We start from the raw sequence: 17,613 nt of genomic DNA, 5'->3' as shown, positions 1-17,613 counted from the left end.
TACTCTGTTGGGATCAGCTATTGCCCCTCTTTTTTTACTGATCACTTATACAAAAGCTGCAAATGAGTTTTGTCAAACTAAAATTTCCTATTGAAGTTTTCATGATCTCTTCTGCAGTGCAAATTAAACTCCAGACAGTGATTTACAGCTTGTTTAAAGAGTGACTATCAATACTTCCTAACCATACTGCAACTCAGTCCCTCCTTAAAGGATGCGTTCAACTTTGTAAAAATAATAGATGGACACCCTTTTTGCAGGTTAAAAAAATTTGCGTTCATCTGTGTAAGTTGTCTGCTTATACCTCGTACGAGCAGGCACTTACATTATGACAGGAAGATTCAATGAACTACCTAGCATGAGAAAGCTCAACAGTGTCCTTGTAGTTCATTGAGAACTGGAAGCTGGCAGCTGCAAAGGGTTTCGGTACTTGTAGTTTTCCCATTCACAGAACACTGTGAATGAAGGACGAGGCCAGGCAGGCAGAGCCTCACACACCCACGTTTTTAAAAAATTGTCACAACGAGCAGGGGGACAAGATCCGCTGCTTGCAGTCAAAACAGGGGTGGGTGTGGAGACTAGTGCTTCTGTAACATGTAACATATTCATGGTGTAACATGTTACAAAAGGTGAACTTATCCTTTAATGATATATTCAAAGAATTATCAACTAGAGGATGGGGAGTGTGTCTTTCTAATGCACCTGCTTGTTATAAGTGACTTTTAAAGTGGAATTCTAGGCTCCTCCTCTGACACCCCCTACCCCCACCCATTTTCCCCACCTAAATTACCTAACTGCAGGTGATCATGTCAGCATGAGTGGATTGTCAGGGTCTGTCCAGCGTGAACACATCTGTAGCACTGAAATGACTGATCCCCTACACTTGGAAACCGTGCTAATGAGGGACCTCAATAACGGACTTAGATAAGTAAAATACTGCTTCAACAGGTAGTTAAAAAAGCATAAAGCAAATGGGGGGGGGGGGGGTGAGTTCATTTTTGCCCCTGAGATGGAGCTTAAGTATTGCAGCCTAGCAATTTCAGAAGAAAGTCGGCATTAGCAATCTGTATATTTCTCTCAGTACAAGTTTACTTTTAAATATCAAACTGCTCTTCACTGAAGATAACAGAAGATTATTCTGACAGTGTATAGGGAATTACCATTTGCTAAGTGCCTTCATTATATAATATATAACATTATAATATATAATAAATATATAATAAGCAAAACTTACTCTAGCAAAACATTTATAAATACCCCAGTAAGTGTTTTTCCCTTCCATCTGAAATGTTTAGGAATTAGGAGGTGTTTTGTTCTACTTGTGTCTTAAGACAGATATCGCAGATGACTATAAAGATAATTATCTACCTTCATTCTGTAACATGATGGACATATTTTATGTCCCTTTACTCCATCTGCTTGACTGCTATGACATCAGTATCTGAACAGAATATAACTGCAGTAAGTGACATTGTATTACCTTCTGCCTTTTTGTTAGAAGTCGGCACTTTGAATCTGTTGGTGAACATTTTTTGGAGACGAACCTTGGGATTTTCAGATTAACCTACAGACTGTGCAATGTCACTGCCATTTTATGTTAAATAAAGGATTTACATTCTGAAAGTTGAAACTGAATTGACTAGCCTTTCTCTGAACTGTGGGTAATCAAAATGCAAAAAGGGGAAATTTCTTTATTGATCCAGCTGCAGATATTACTGTTTCAATCATAATATGTATCTGCTTTTCATAAACGTATATATTTATATATTTAAATATTTAGAGAATTGAACAAATCATGGATTTAACACATGGAGCAGTCTGTTTTGCAGTAAATACAGTACATCATGGAATCTGTAGGAAATAATCAGATAAGATCACAGTAAAAAAAGGTTTTAGGTGGAAATTTTTAATGGTGACCTTAGGTTGAGATAAACCATAAGAATGTGCGTAACTGGAATTAGTTTATTTCTTCAATAGTTTGTATCACAAAAATCCCAATTACTTTCTATCTTGAATTGAGTTTTAGCTGTCTATACACATGATATGCCTATGAGCACCCTGCAACCTTTTCAGACAGTTCTGGGACAAGATCTGTTGCCAAAGTGTACCTTCTACCTTTGCAATTTAATTAAACTAGTGTGATTTTGTTTTTCTTTTCATTCGTTTTTTATTAGTATTAAGAGTATACAACAATGTAAATACAACAGATTTACAAGCAAACTGACAATCAAGTGTACCCTAGAGAGGTGTACAGGCGATAAACGACAAAAACCAGAACATGTCTTCATTATAGTTAAATGCATAGTAAACGTTAAAAGGGGAGCATGTGAATAATATTGCAAGTGTGAGGCACTAGTATAGAGGCTTGTAGTAAAAGAAAATATAACAGAATAAAACAAATAAAACAAGAAACATTACAATATTAAAGCAGTATGTCGGTATCAGTTTTAGTCTAACCAGTCATATTATATCAGATTTTATTGATCTACGTGACACTAATAATTGTCATATCATTATATAATGTACAGTAAACTTTAAGAGTTTTTCACCCATAAGTTCCATAAGCTCCAGTGATAATCGAGGGGGGCATTTACTGCCATGTTTATGTGTCAGTGATTTTGTTTTTCTGATCATGGAGCTTCCAATGGTGGGTAGATAAGGGGCCTTATAGGATTGGTCCCTTTGTAAACCCAACAGGCCCTCTTACCTGATATGCCAGGGATGGAAAGGTTTAGACTCCAACAAATATCCCATTTTATCAGATCCCTAGGGTTCCCCAGTCACAAACCTCTATCCATCACAGAATACGAACTATGGTGTGGTCAGGCCATGGGGGGGGGGGGGGGGCGGGGGGATAACAGTGATTTAGCACTTGCTAGGTCTGAATCTAAAATGCTTTTCACGTGAGAATGGGAAACTGATTTAGAATAACAATGGACCCTAATGGAGTTTTGGTATATGGTTCCCTTGCGGATAGCTAAATTCTATCCGAATGCATCCCCCTTATGCTTTTGTAACAGATCTGGACAGCATACTCGAGATGTGCCTGAAACATATAGACTTGTCTTTTTTCAACCTATGTTACTATTTTATGTTTTTGGGGGTTATTTACGAAAGGCAAATCCACTTTGCACTGCAAGTGCACTTGGAAGTGCAGTCGCTCTAAATCTAAGGGGTAGAGCTGAAATTAGTGGAAGCTCTCCTGTTTTTATCATCCAATCATGTGCAAGTTAAAATGCAGTTTTTTATTTTCCTTGCATGTCCCACTCGGATCTACAGTGACTTTACTTCGAAAGGCAATTGCAGTGCAAGTGGATTTTCTTTTAGTACCTTTTTGAAAAAGGAATAACTCATGTGGTTGCCATCATCCCTTGTGTAAATCGGAAAAAAGAAAACCTCTAGTAATGAGATTTTTAAGGCAACAAAAAAAATCAACGTGTTAAAAATTCATTTATTGTACAAAAAAATCATATATAAACAGCTGGTGGTAACGGACAAGAAAGCGGTTAATCAAATGCATTTCGATAGTAATTATCAATACAATCTTCATCAGGGATATTATATCACTATTAAAATGAGTATCAAATGGCAGATATATTTCCCATGATACTGCAGAGTTGTAGGAGCATGTAACTGGGGGACTTTTTGTACGGTGACTATGTGACTATTTTTGGAGACTGGGGCTTTTGGAAACAGGTACCCGGAAAATTTGAGATTTAAGCGCCCTTTCTTGGATTTATTTTATCCGGCCTTCCTGTATAGGATACACTAGGGGAACAGGTTTCATTGTGCTTGTAAGGATCAGCTCTCCTGTTTGGACATCATGGGCAATATATCTGCCATTTGATACTCATTTGAATAGTGATATCATATCCCTGATGAAAATTGTATTGAAAATTACTATCGAAACACGTTGGATTAACCACTTTCTTGTCCGTTACCACCAGCTGTTCTGGGGGTCCCTGGATTCTAAAGTGGATAATATCACTTCTTTAAATGTTTTCAACATCTAGAATTGTGCATTGTATGTTTCTATGAATTATTCTATGAATCATGAATTGTTTATATATACATTTTTTGTATAATAATTTCATTTTTAACACATTGATTTTTTGTTGCCTTAAAAATCCCATTACTAGGGGTTTTCTATTTTCTTTTAGTAAACAACCCCCTATGTAACCATAGTTTTGTAAAGTGGTAGTCTTATCTTGAGTAAATACCCTTTTTTAGAGCATGCTAAAAGACTGCTGGCCTTGCTTGCTGCAGCTTCGCATTGTGTGCTATTGCTAAGCCTGAGATCTACTAGGACTCCCAGATCCATTTCCATCCTTGATTCCCCCTAGCAAATAACTTGCATTCAAATGTTTAGACCCCAAATACATTACTGTACATTGTTCAATATTGAACCTCATTTGCCATGTAGTAGCCCACCCTTTTATTTTATTGAGGCCTTCTTGTAAAGAATGAATATCTTGCCTGGAAGTTATTACCCTGCTTAGCATTGTATCATCGACAAACCATGATACAGAACTATTTATACCAATATCCTTTATAAACAAATTAAACATAATTGGTCCCAGGACAGAGCCTTGGGTTACCCAACTTACAACTCCAGACCATTCAGGTTGGTCTGGCAAGAATAATCTCTCATGAACCCATGCTGGTTACACCTAATTATTCATATTATTATTATTATACAGGATAACAGTTTACATGGTGCTCTACAACATGAGGGCAGACAGTAAAGTTAAAAAACAATTCAATACAGAATATGACTTGTAACCAACTTCCCCGATTATCTTTTATAGGCCAATATGCTGTGACTTATTAATAATTTGGAGGATTTCTTTTACTTTGCTATGTGTCTCTCGTGGTCTATTTTAGCTGCCCTGATCGTGAACTTACATTTCTTTTTGCTTTCTTTGTAGTGTTGGAATGCCAACGGCGACCCCTCAGCCTTGAATTTTTTTAAAGGACTTTTTTTCTACTTAATATGCTTTATTTATGCTGGAATTTAGCCATCTTGGTTTAACTTTTATTCTTCTATATGTGTTGCTCATTGGAATAAACTGGCTAGTGGCATTATTTAAATTGATTGCAAAGAGTTGATGGATTACAAACAGTTATACTTACCTGCTCTGTGTAATAATTTTGCACAGAGCAGCCCCAAACCTTCTCTTCTGTGGTCCCCCACCAACAATATTTCCTCTTCTCTGAGTGCCCCATAGCAAGCCAATTGCTATAGGGGAACTCAAGCTTGCTTGATCCCAAGCCATACGGTGTACATCTATAGACATACATGGAGCAGGAAAGCTCTGCCCCTCACTCCCTCCACACAGGATTTGACTGACAGCAACAGGAACCAAGGGTTCTTGCTGCTCCTGAGTCTTCTATGAGAAGAGAGGGAGGGGGGAGGAGCTACTACAGATGGGCACAGTGCTGGATCGCAATTGGGCTCAGGTAAAAGGGGAGCCGGGCGGAGCAACTTTTCAACAGTTTTTTACCTTAATGCAGAGAATGGAAAAAACTTAGACTTGTATACTCACCGTTCCGCTTCATTCTCTGTATCTATCATCTAAAAAGGGCAGAATGCTGTGTACTGCCGTGAAGATGCATCAGGAAAGGAAAATTATGGAAAAGTGAGAATACAATTTTCCATTTTTCTGACGCATCATGGCAGCACATACTGGGAAATAACTTGCCAGTTGGGTGGGTGCAAAAAAAGGAAATATTTAACTTTTAGCTGAAGAATTAGCCCGAATAACCAATCTTCCGAAATTTACCGTTGATAATTGGGCCGAATCCACCCTATAGTGGAACATGAATGTATGTCTGGATGACCAGGTTGCTGCCTTGCACATTGTCTCCGGTGAAACCCTGCAATATGCTGCCCATAAAGTTGCCACTGCTCTGGTTGAATGAGGTTTAGTGCCTTTGGTAAGTTTTTGAATGGCATAAGTCTTCCTGATGGACTTGACTAGCCATGATGTGATAGTGCAAGGTGATGTCAAGTGTTCTTTTTTGTTCCCATGAGGAATTATCAAAAGATTGTTTGTTTTTCTAAAGGAGGCTGTAGCCGTCAGCTAACTGTTAATAGAGGATTTTATATCTAAGGCATGTGGTTCCCCCTGATCATTGGTAAAGATCGGACGATTGATGTCCTGATTTGGACTAAAGCAGTCTGAAGGTCTCACTACCCCCCTGTCTGGGTAAAAGACCATGTGGGGTTCTGTTATCATTAATGCTTGCATTTCCGAAACTCTTTTGGCTGAGGTAATGGTGATGAGAAAGGTTAGTTTTAGTGTTAAGTCCCACAGTGAGAGATAGTCAGTTGGATTAAAAGGGGAATTTGAAAGTGTGTTCAGAGCTACTGAAAAATCCCATGCTGGAAACGTTGGCCTTCTTGGAAGCCGGATCTTTAAGCATGTCCTCTGGTGATAGTGGGTTGTGGATAGTGGGAGTCATAGATGAGAATCTTTCCCATATCCTACCGTAGGTGGTGTTAATGGCACATTTCCTAGCCTGAAGTAATGTTGATACTACCTACTGAGAAAAACCTTGTTAAAGGAGCCTATTCCTCTCAACCTCCATGCCATCAGGTGCAGTTTCTCCAGAGCCGGGCGAAGGAACTGCCCTTTATAAAGCAGATCCTGAGTTACCAGTAGAGGTAGGGGATCTTCCAGAATGAGTTGCAGAAGGGTCATGAACCAGGGTCTTCTCGGGCAAAAAGGGATTACTGCTATCACTGAAGCTGATGACCTCCTGAGCCTGGAGGGGAACTTCTCTGTGTCAGTGGAAATATGTATCCTAGTCGAAAGTTTCATGGGTGGAGAAGGCAGTCTATTCCCTCAGCTGATGGGTATGCTGCTCTCGACAGCAATCTCTGGCACTTGGCATTCGTAGGTGTTGCTGCCAGATAGATATCTGGAATTCCCCAAGTTTTGGTCAGGAGACTGAAGGCTTGGTGGTTCAGAGACCATTTGTTGTTTGACAGGAACTCACTGCTCAAACAGTTGGCCAGCAGGTTCTGTGTTGCCGAAACGTACACAGCTCTCAGATCTGTTAGGGCGAACTTCCTCCAGTAATGTATTGCTTCTGGTACCTCCCTGTGTCTGAATGTATGCCACCACCACTTTGTTGCCCATCCAAATTAAGATGTTCTTCCCCTTCAAGGATGATCCAAAGGCTAGGAGGGCTTGAAAAGCTGCTCTGAGCTCAAGAATATTCAACACTATCCCCTGCGCAAATCCCCTGTTTTCTTCTTTACTAGGAATAGAGGGGAATTATACCTCTTCCCTCTTTGGGGTGTTGGGACCTCCAGGATTACCCCCTTTTGTTTTAGCTCTACCACCTACTTGAGCAGCACCCTTCTCTTATCTGGTGATGATGGCAGTCTGGTTGGCTGAAAGTGATTCCCGGGAAATCTGTTTATGAATCTCCACTTGTGACCAAACTTTATTGTGGAAAGTGTCCATGTGTCTTCAATGTGCTCCATCCAAAACTGTATGAACTCCTTGAGTGGCTCCTACTTGCACAGGAAGGATGAGCGCACCTTCAAAAATATTTCTGTTGTTCCCTCGTCAGGGTGGTCTGTGTTTCTCCAGTTTCATTTTAAACTCTCTTTCTGGCCTACATGTCTTTGCCTCTCTGTACCTTTCTGGGAGATTGCACCTATAGGAAGGACCCTTCTGTGGTTTTGGTCTCCTGTCAGAAGGAATCAGTCCTGACTTCCCTCTCATCACCTTTGAAATCGCTGAATCCAATTTTGATCCAAAAAGGTTAACTCCATCATATGGAATTTTGTACCAATTCATTTTTGATATCGTGTCTGCCACTCATGGTTTTAGCCACAAGGTGATATCCACTGAAGCTTCTGTGACAAAATCGCCTGCCAGCTTCGGTTCCTGAAGGGAGCTAATTATCTTCTCCTGGTTGGCCCCCTCATGTAGAGACTTCTCTATAGTGGCAGACCATCCAGAAATTACTCTACCAACTGCCGCTGTAGCAACTGCTGGCCTACCGTGAAGTATGCTTTCTTCAAATCGAAATCAATCTTCCGGTCCAGTACATCACAGAAGGTTACTATATGCTCGATTGGTAAGGTGGCGTGCTTCTTGAAAGTTGGTGGATCAGAGGATTTACATTAGGCTCCTTTAAAGGATACAGTTTTGCAAGTCTGTAGTTAAGGTTGGACCTCATATCTGATCTCTCACACGTGGAACTTCTTTCGTTTCTTCCCACCCTATGGCCTCTTTCACTGATCTTGCAAAAGGTTCAACCAAGGTAAAGTTGAAACCTGCCAACATTTCCGGATCTTCATTTTCTGAAGATGACTCTGGTTCTGTGTAAGGAATGGGAGCTGTGGATGATGTGATTGGTCCTGCCCTATCCACTTCAGAGGCTGATGTCTCGAGGATAGACTCCTGCACAGACTCCCTGAGGTCTGTTACCTCTCTTGCTTCTGAATATTTCTCCTTGGTTGCTTCATTGAAGAAAGAAAGACTTGCCTGGTTACCTCACTTCCTCCTGTGCATGCGCAGAACACAGCGGAGGATGCGGCTGCCATGTTGGATAGAGATTTTTGCTGCCTGAGAAACTACAGAGCCCAGAATGGCTAGGGGAAAAGAAAAAAAGGAATGTTTATAAAATCTTTGTAATGTTTATAAAATCTTTGTGCTGGAAAAAGGTAGGAAGCCACTGAAAGTATCTAAGCTTCTTTAAAGCTTGTAAATGCCAGAAAAATGTTTCCCTGAGACCCCTAGACTGGGGTTTTCTCCATAAAAGCTCCTTTAGAGACTATACAGGAGAGACTTCAACCCAAGATAGGCTTAACCTGTTGGGGTGAATGCAGTAAGAGGGCAAATTTGGTAAGAGGCGCGATATCCATCCAATCTTGCCAGGTGAGGATAAAAAAAGAGAATAAAGTGGGGTGTCTCTCTTTCAGGTTGTGGGGGCGAAGTCACAATCCAGCGTGTGCTGCCATGAAGATGCGTCAGGAAAAACTTTTTTGCCTTTGATCCCATCATGCAGTATGGAGTGCAGTTTAGCAAAGTTGGCTCTTTTGAAATTTAGTGTTCTTGTACTATGCTTCTGCTTCCTTTTCCCATGATTTACACTTTAGGCTATTTTTGCTGGCATAGAGGCTTACAATCAGTGAGATATTTAGCCTCAAAGGACATGCACAAAAGACACATTTTACATGTGAAACAATGCTCTTGGAATAGGATACTCATTTAGGGAATAAGGTGGGAGACATTCACTAACCCATCTTAGTTAGCAATCAAAGTTGCAATTTGGCCCATTAAATCCTGCATAACTGCACTGAAATCCTACCAGGATAAGGCCGATTGACTGATACCTATATCTCCAGGACAAGAACTTGGAGACTTAATGAAAGCCTCCTACAAGATGAGGAAGTTCTCAAAGACATGGTCAGGAAAATAGACTGCTATTTCCAGACCAATGGCACAACAGACAGTGACCCAGGTAGTGTGTGGGAAACCCACGAAGCGGTAATCCGAGGAGTGCTCATTAAACATGGATCTCACATTAAGAAACGCACCTCACAGATGACTTCTCTCCTCAAAGAGTTAAGCATTTTGGAAGCCCGACGTAAGCATGCCGAAATGCCCCCCATAGAGACGGAAATCCTGTTACTATGCCAGAAAATTACGGACCTACTACAGTTTAGACCTAAAGCGACGATACAGGTCTGTCGGGAAGGTCTCATATGAATCCGGTATTAAATGCAGTAAACTTCTGGCCAGATCCCTGAGAGAACAGGTGCTCACGAATTATGCACCACACATAATGTCACAATCAGGGCAGAAGGTTTCCCTTCCCCAAAACATAGCGAAGGAATTTCAGAAGTTCTATGCATCTCTTTATAACCTTCAGAAAGTATCCCCCACAAAGACCCAAGTCGAAGGGTACTTAACTAACTCTCAAATGCCCAAACTTCCTACTGAAACAATGGACGAACCTATCTCACTAGAAGAGATCTAAAGCGCAACAGGCAACACTAAATTAGGGAAAGCCCCAGGCCCGATGGGCTCACTGCCCAATACTAGAAAACCCTGTTACCTTACCTAGGGAAATTTATGCATAAACTCTTCAACTCCTTAGGTCCCACTATGACATTCCCTTGTGACTCTCTCTCAGCGCATATAGCAGTGACCCCAAAGAAGGGAAGGATCCAGCCTCTTGCGGGAGCTACAGACCGATCTCACTGCTCAACACCAATCTAAAAATCTTCGCAAAGCTCCTGGCAACCAGAATTCAACACCATTTACCATCTCTGATCCATCTGGATCAAGTTGGATTTGTCCCAACTCGTGAGGGAAGAGACAACACAATTAAATTCCTGAACCTCCTACACGTTGCCAATAAGATTAAAACCCCCTGTGTATTCCTTAGCACGGACGTGGAGAAGGCCTTTGACAGGGGGAACTGGCAATTTATGTCTTCCGTGTTGAAACACGTGGGGTTTGGCAACACCATGCTCAACTGGATAAACACGCTTTATTCTGATCCCTCGGCCTGAGTACGAGCCAATGGTGTCCTATCCGAACCCTTCATAATTTCAAATGGAACGCGTCAACGATGCCCATTGTTGCCACTCCTTTTTGCCCTCTCATTGGAGCCATTCCTACACATGGTACGCCTAAACCCAGACATCACGGGGGTAGTGATAGGAGACTCCCAGCAGAAGATCTCCGCATACGCGGACGACGTGATGTTCTCAACCACAAACCCCATGATCTTTCTCCTGAATGTCCTCCACAAATTTCAAACATACAGATCCCTTTCAAACTTGAATATTAACTTCAACAAGACCAAAGCCATGGGTATACCTGTAGGTCTGCCATAACCCCTACCCACACACCTCCAGGCTAGCTTTAAATTCAAGTGGACAAACACAGCCCTGAAGTACCTGGGAACATAAATCCCCCTAAATGATCTCAAATATTTGCCTTGAACTTCCCACCACTACTGAAAGCCATTCAAATTCTGCTTAAATCGGTTCTGCACCTAAAAAAAAAAATATTAAAAGCCAGCAGCTACTAATATTGCAGCTGCTGACTTTTAATAAATTGACACTTACCTGTCCCAGGGTCCAGCGATGTCGGCGGCAGATGACGAGTGATCGCTGCGCTGCGTTGCGGCTTCACTCCCCGGTTCCCTACTGCGCATGTGCTAGTCGCCGCTGTGTCCTGGGAACTGTGTGTTTCCCAGAACACAATGGGGGAGGCGGGGCATCTGCGGCAGTCTGTCCCGGAAGTGGGTGCAGATACCTGGATTATCCAGGTAACTGCACCCCCTCGCCCCTGAAAGGTACCGATCGTGGCACCGGAGGGGGGGAGGGATCAGATTAGCAGAACTTCCACTTTAGGGTGGAGAACCGCTTTAATAAATGACACACGGGTCTACACCCCTCGTTTGGCAGATGTAACATTCTTAAGATGTGCATTCTTCCCAAATTCCTATACCTCCTACAAGCCCTAACTACTTTGACCAAACGAGCTATGTTCTCTGATTTTATATGGGCACATAAAAAAACAAGAATTAACAGGTGACAGCTCTCACTACCCAAATCAAACAGAGGCTTAGCAGACTTACACAAATACCAGCAAGCAACCCATCTGACCAAACTCATTGAGTGGAGCCACCATCAGGCTACTAAATTATGGCCTTGTCTAGAACAGTCTCAGTGTATCATACCCCTAGAAAAAGCCCCTGGTGTCACCAATCACTGCCAACAAATGCCATGAAAAATCACCCTTTGGTGGGTATAACGACGCAGATTTGCTGGATTTCTTTTGTTCACCAGATTTCACCTCACGTCAACTCACTCACTTACCTGATTCTTGTGAACCCAGGGGTTCACCCACAGAACTGGGGAGCATGTCTTTTGTTCTCTGAGGAAGCCCATTTCCTAGCCCATGGTAGATGGCTGTCCCCGCCCGAACTCATAAACCCAGAGGGCCTGTTCCGATTAGACTATTGAAGGGCTCTGCAAATGAACCATTTCCTCAAGTCATTACCTTCCCCTAACATCTTCAGCCAAACCCAAACCACCCTCGAGACTTGTTGCTCAGGGGAGGGAGCCATGGCCCACACCCTATCAGTCGCCTACCAATTATTGATAACACCATCAGATGGTCATCAACTACAATACCGTAATGCCTGGGAGAAGCACATGAAGTCGACCTTCACCCCACGTCAAAAACAAAATATCTTAATTACACCTATAAATCATCAATATGCATGAAGATACAGGAGACCAGTTATAAAATAGTCATCTGATGGGTCAAACCCCCCCCCACAAAACTACAAAGGTTCTTTTCCTCATCCTCAGATTGTTGCTGGAGGTGTCAGGAGGATTGGGGAACAATTCTCCACATATTCTGGACCTGCCCCAACTTGGAGCAATTCTGGAAGACTATTCACCAAACTGCTCAGAAATTTACCAAACACTCCATACCAGATGATCCAGCCTTTTTCCCACTCCATGCCTCTAGCATCCCAAGAAAGACTTATAAAAAATCATTACTTCGACATCTTCCTCTCTAATGCTGGAAATCCGCGCAGCCTCCATCTATAGGCTTATGGCTTTAAAAAGTATAGGAAATCAACAATTTGGAGGATCTTATTCTTACAGCCCGCCACCAACGCGATCAGTATTCAAAGACATGGACACTATGAAATATTTATGCCTTCTCTGCTGACCGATGGGCTCTCTTTGAAAACGACACTCTAGACTAGAACAATTGCAATATAGCAGGGGAGGATGTAGGAGGAGGTCTGCCTCTGCCCACCAACCATACTTACTCCTTACGGCAACTCGAGAGGGGCGCAGTCGCTACCTCTGTGTCCCCACTCCCCCCACCCTTGTTTCCCCAGCCTCCCCCCTACCCTCCTCTCACTCACCCCCCCCCCCCTTCCTTGTATCCCCCACCTCTTTCCCTCTCCTTTCTTTCTCTTCCTTTCTTTGTTTCTATCGTTCTGTACATAGGGACCTGTAATTTGTCCCTATAGACCTATACTTTACTACTGTTCTGCAATATCTGAAAACAGGGGCGAATCTCACAAGACCGTTCAAGACTACACAAGGAATCCCAGTGAAATAGATCTTAACAAACCTGGCGTAGAGTAATACGAGTACAATCTCTTGATTTATCCATCAGGGAGATGCTGTATGTCAGACGAAAGCTATATTGACCATACTATGTTTTGTTTTTTTCTCTTTTCTTTGTGTAATGGGTTTGTGTCTGAGAATTGTAGGAACTCAAGCAGGGGATAAAGCTCCAGGCTGTCAGTGTTAAGCCCTTGAGAGGGAACACTGCAGGCCACCTTGGAACTGTTTATGGATCATAAGTTGAAAGAAACTTATAGAGTGGGACTGATCCCCTTGAGTTTGGGATCAGTTGCACTACTTACAGGTGAAACTTTGGATACTCAAGAACTGACTGTGAAAGCAGGAGAGATTCAAACAGCGAGAGATATGTAGCCCATACAGCTTACTTAAAAAAAAAGTCTTCAAAGTCACAGGCACACCAGAGACTTGGCCATGTCTCTGGACCTGGAAAGTGATCCCTGGCTAACTCACAGTACACAAAGGTCTGAAAAGTGCAACAATGTAGAGCCTAGTGCCTGAAGGTCACATTCCAGGCCGGCTTCGCAGTTATCCAGGGTCAAGGTACAGCATTCAAAGCTAATGCTGGGGATAAGCTAGATAGATACATAAATAGACTGGCTCAGACAGCGTGCAGTGAAGTCTTGCCTGAAAAAAATAAAAATAATTTTGAGAAAAAGAAAACATTACTAGTAGAACTTGTTAGGGCAGGCTGAGAGTGGGAGAGGTTATGCCAGGCTGGTCAATGTTTTTTTGTTCACCAGAGTCCAAATCCCCCTGTGGACAGCAGTATAACCCAATTAACCGTAAACCATGCGTCCCTAGAGAAATAAATGTACAGTATATTATTGTTTTGTTATGCTTGTGCGTCATCTTTCCCCCATCAGTAATGTTCAATTTGGATTTTTTTCAGACAATTGAATTTTTGCACCCATGCAAGTATTTTGTAGCCCAGTGTAAAGACTACTATAGAAATTCTCTATGGGAAAGTAGTTTATCTGCTAACACACTACATTCATTAACAATACATAAAAGTTGCAAAGGTGCAAAAAAAGTATCGCTATGTTTGGACACATGTTGTTTACCTTGCACTCATACTCGGCAGTTGTTGCTTAACCTCTGACAAGCAGTTTTGATTGCAGTGCAGTCACACATTGCCAGAGTAAAGGTTGTCAGATCACAATCTCCCATGAAGCATGCTGTGTCATACAATGCCCTACAAGAAGTGATGGTATACACAGCCAGCTTCTAATTACCTTCAATCGTGTCCCAGCTAATGATGCATTGTAACATTATGTAGAAAATGTTGCAATTGAGGAATAAAACATACAAATATGTTTTATATTTTGGATCAACGCTAATACTTCTGCATACATGAAATCCCTAAATAACACACATACAGAAAGATAGCAAATGGTAAATGATGGTTTCCTAAAATATAGCGGATCTTGGAACTTACAGCAGAGTATAGTTATCACTAATTTGTGAATCAAATCATATTGAATAAATGTATCCCCATTCCCGCCCAGCATCATCCATCCCTCTCTACAATGTATCCCCATTCCCGCCAAGAATAATCTCCATCAATCTCCACAATGTTTCCCCATCCCCTGCCCAGAGTCCTGGAGAGGGATTGATGATGCTGATTGGGGATGGGGGTACAATGTGGAGAGGGATGGATGATGCTGGGCGGGGATGGGGATACAATGTGGAGAGAGATAGATAATGCTGGGCGGGGATGGGGATACATTGTGGAGTGGGATGGATGATTCTGGGCGGGGATGAGGACGAGGGAGTTGAATTGTAAAAATGGATGAGAATGACTCTGTGTAGGGATGAGAGTTACATAGTGAAGAGGCTCTCCACAAAGTAATTCTCATCCCCACCCAGAGTCATCCTCGTCTATTTTTACAATATAGACATGATACAGGAGATGGTCAGAGGCTGAAGGAATGATGCAGGAGATGGTCAGAGACTGGCGGCATAATACAGGAGTTGGTCAGAGACTGCAGACATAGTACTGGAGCTGGTCAAAGACTGCAGACATAGTACAGGAGATGGCCAGAGACTGCAGACATAGTACAGGAGAGGATTAGAGACTGCAGACATAGTATAGGAGATGGTCAGAGAGGCTGCAGACACTATACAAGAGATGGTCAGAGAGTGTGTGGACATGATAGAAGATAGAAGATCACTGGGGGGTCTGGAGAGCACCATGGGGCTGGAGAGCACTGGGGATCGGAGATTGCAGGGGGTGGAGAGCACTGGGGGGGTCGAGAGCACTGGGGGAGCTGGAGAGCACTGGGGGGAACTGAATAGAACTGGGGGAACTGGATAGCACTGGGGTGAAGGAAGCATGGGGGAAGGGAGTACAGGGAAGGGGACGGAGAATATGGGGGGCACCCAAGATCACTGGGGGAGCCAGCGAGCACTGGGGGGGAACTAGAGAGCACTGGGGGAAAGGGAGCACAGCGGGGGCAGAGAGTATTGGGGGAACTGAAAAACACTGGGGGAAACTTGAAAGCGCAAGGGGGACAGGATAGCATGGGGGACTGGATAGCACTGGGGGGGCGGAATCACAGGGGGCAGAGAGAACTGGGCGACCTGAAGAGCATAGGGGGAGGCAGCAAAGGAAGCTGGATAGGAGGAGAGGCAGGAGCAGAAGCATATAGAGAAATGAATCTTTCCATATTTCTCTTGCAGCCGCTGAATGCCTGCAAGAGGGTGAAGAGGAGAAGCGGGCATTCAGCGCTTGCAGGAGGAATATGCAAAGATCAATTCCTTTATATGCCGCTTCCCCCAACACTCCTCCTATCCAGGTACACAGGGAGGCTGCTGCATGGACGAGCACTCACTTTTTTCCAGGTCCGGCAGGCACAACCGGCAAGGGGATCCGTGCCCCGCCTGCTGAACTGAATAGGTGGGCTGAGTGGTGCAGGCTGAAGGAGCAGTCCAGCTGCTTTCCCCACATGGACGTGCGGCCCGGCAGGCACCCCTGAGCGGCGCCGACCTGACGCCCCCCTTGTAATCTGTGGCACCCCACTGATTACATCCCTCCTGCAGGACCCAGCTGCTAAAGGGAACAGTGTTCCTGCTGCGGAAGAAGTACAGGAATACCGGTCTCAGGCATTCCCACAGGATTCAACCCCTCCCTAGGTATCATCTTCAGTCATCTCTCCAGCTGCCCAAATTTATTTCTGAACAAATTCCCAAAACTGTTGATTTCGGTATGCCTTTGGTGGTGTCCTATTGCAGCAAATAATGTTCAATACAGAGCTAGTAAAAGGAATCTGTGGAGGGTTGACCAGAGAGTTATGAAGACACCACTAAGGCACTGGCTATATGCTGCTCATTTTGTGACCCAGTCTACACAAACACTTCCTGATGAAGAAGGTAATATTCCTTTGAATAGTTGCAGTCGCTGATGTTTTAATAATGGGATGTGGATGTGTTACTTCATTACAAGCTGATTTACTGCCAGTCTGTGCAAAATTAAAACTAGCAATAATTTTTAAAGATTGTGGATAAGTATTGCTTAAAAAGGATTGATTTCTGCATATTCAAACGGGGTGTGACTACGAGGCACCTATTGTACATGGCGCACATGGTGTACATTTGTGGTATCAATGCATCTTCATGTTGATGCTCACGCACATAAGAGGAATAAATAGGGGGCTTTCTATCCACTGGTGCCCATTCTTTATGCACAACTTTTCACCATGCACTTTGCCTGCATAACACTCCCCTAACAAAGCCTTAAAGTGGTATTAAACCCAGGGCCTTTTTTCAGTCGAAACGTGCCACCCCTAGTGCTGGCCCTGTGCTTTTTGATCACTACTGTCACTCTAAACACAGAAGCCTGGCTTCTGTATTTAAAAGTGCCAGCACTCCTGTTTTGACCACTGTACTCAATCCTCCCGGGGCAGCTGGTGTAATGTACGGGGGGTGCCAATGGCATCACTAATGTTGGCCATTCAGGCATTGCCTGCTGCAATTGCTGGCACTTGCAGCATCTCTCAGTGCTGCCTGCCCTGTCACACTAGAGCTGAGGAAGCTTCCGTTCTGACTTGTCTGATGAGAGATCATGAGGAGGAGGCTGGAAGGTAGAACATCACCCCTGCTGCACCAAGCTGTGCTCATAGAGAAAGAGGATTTATATGGGGAAGAGTGATGGATGTACTTATTCTAAAAAGGGGAAGACATGTCAAGGAGGAGGATTTCAGGGAGGAACCCAGCACTCTGTACTTAGCGCCCTCCTGAACTCTGAACTCTGTATGTAGCACCCTCCTGAACTCTGCACTCTGTATGTAGCACCCTCTTGAACTCTGAACTCAGCACATAGCACCTTCCTGAACTCTATATTCTATATGTAGCCCCTTCCTTACCCCTGCACTCTGTACATAGCTCCCTCCTGAACTCTGCACATTGTATGAAGCACACTCTTGGTATTTAATGCCCCTTTAAGACCCTCCCACACCTAA

At 43.3% G+C, this 17,613-nt stretch overlaps 1 protein-coding gene across 3 annotated transcripts in view; it reads right to left on the bottom strand.

The window, feature by feature from the left end:
- The window catches only part of MYO18B (myosin XVIIIB), an 861,659-nt gene that overhangs the window by 292,039 nt on the left and 552,007 nt on the right, over positions 1-17,613 (bottom strand). The window lies entirely within an intron of this gene.

The sequence above is a fragment of the Lithobates pipiens genome, unplaced genomic scaffold (assembly GCF_037356315.1).
Source record: "Lithobates pipiens isolate NorthernLeopardFrog02 unplaced genomic scaffold, aLitPip1_a1.2 Scaffold_3, whole genome shotgun sequence".
NCBI lineage: Eukaryota > Metazoa > Chordata > Amphibia > Anura > Ranidae > Lithobates > Lithobates pipiens.
The sequence above is the reverse complement of the archived record's forward strand: the minus strand, read 5'-3'. Positions and strand labels throughout refer to the sequence as shown.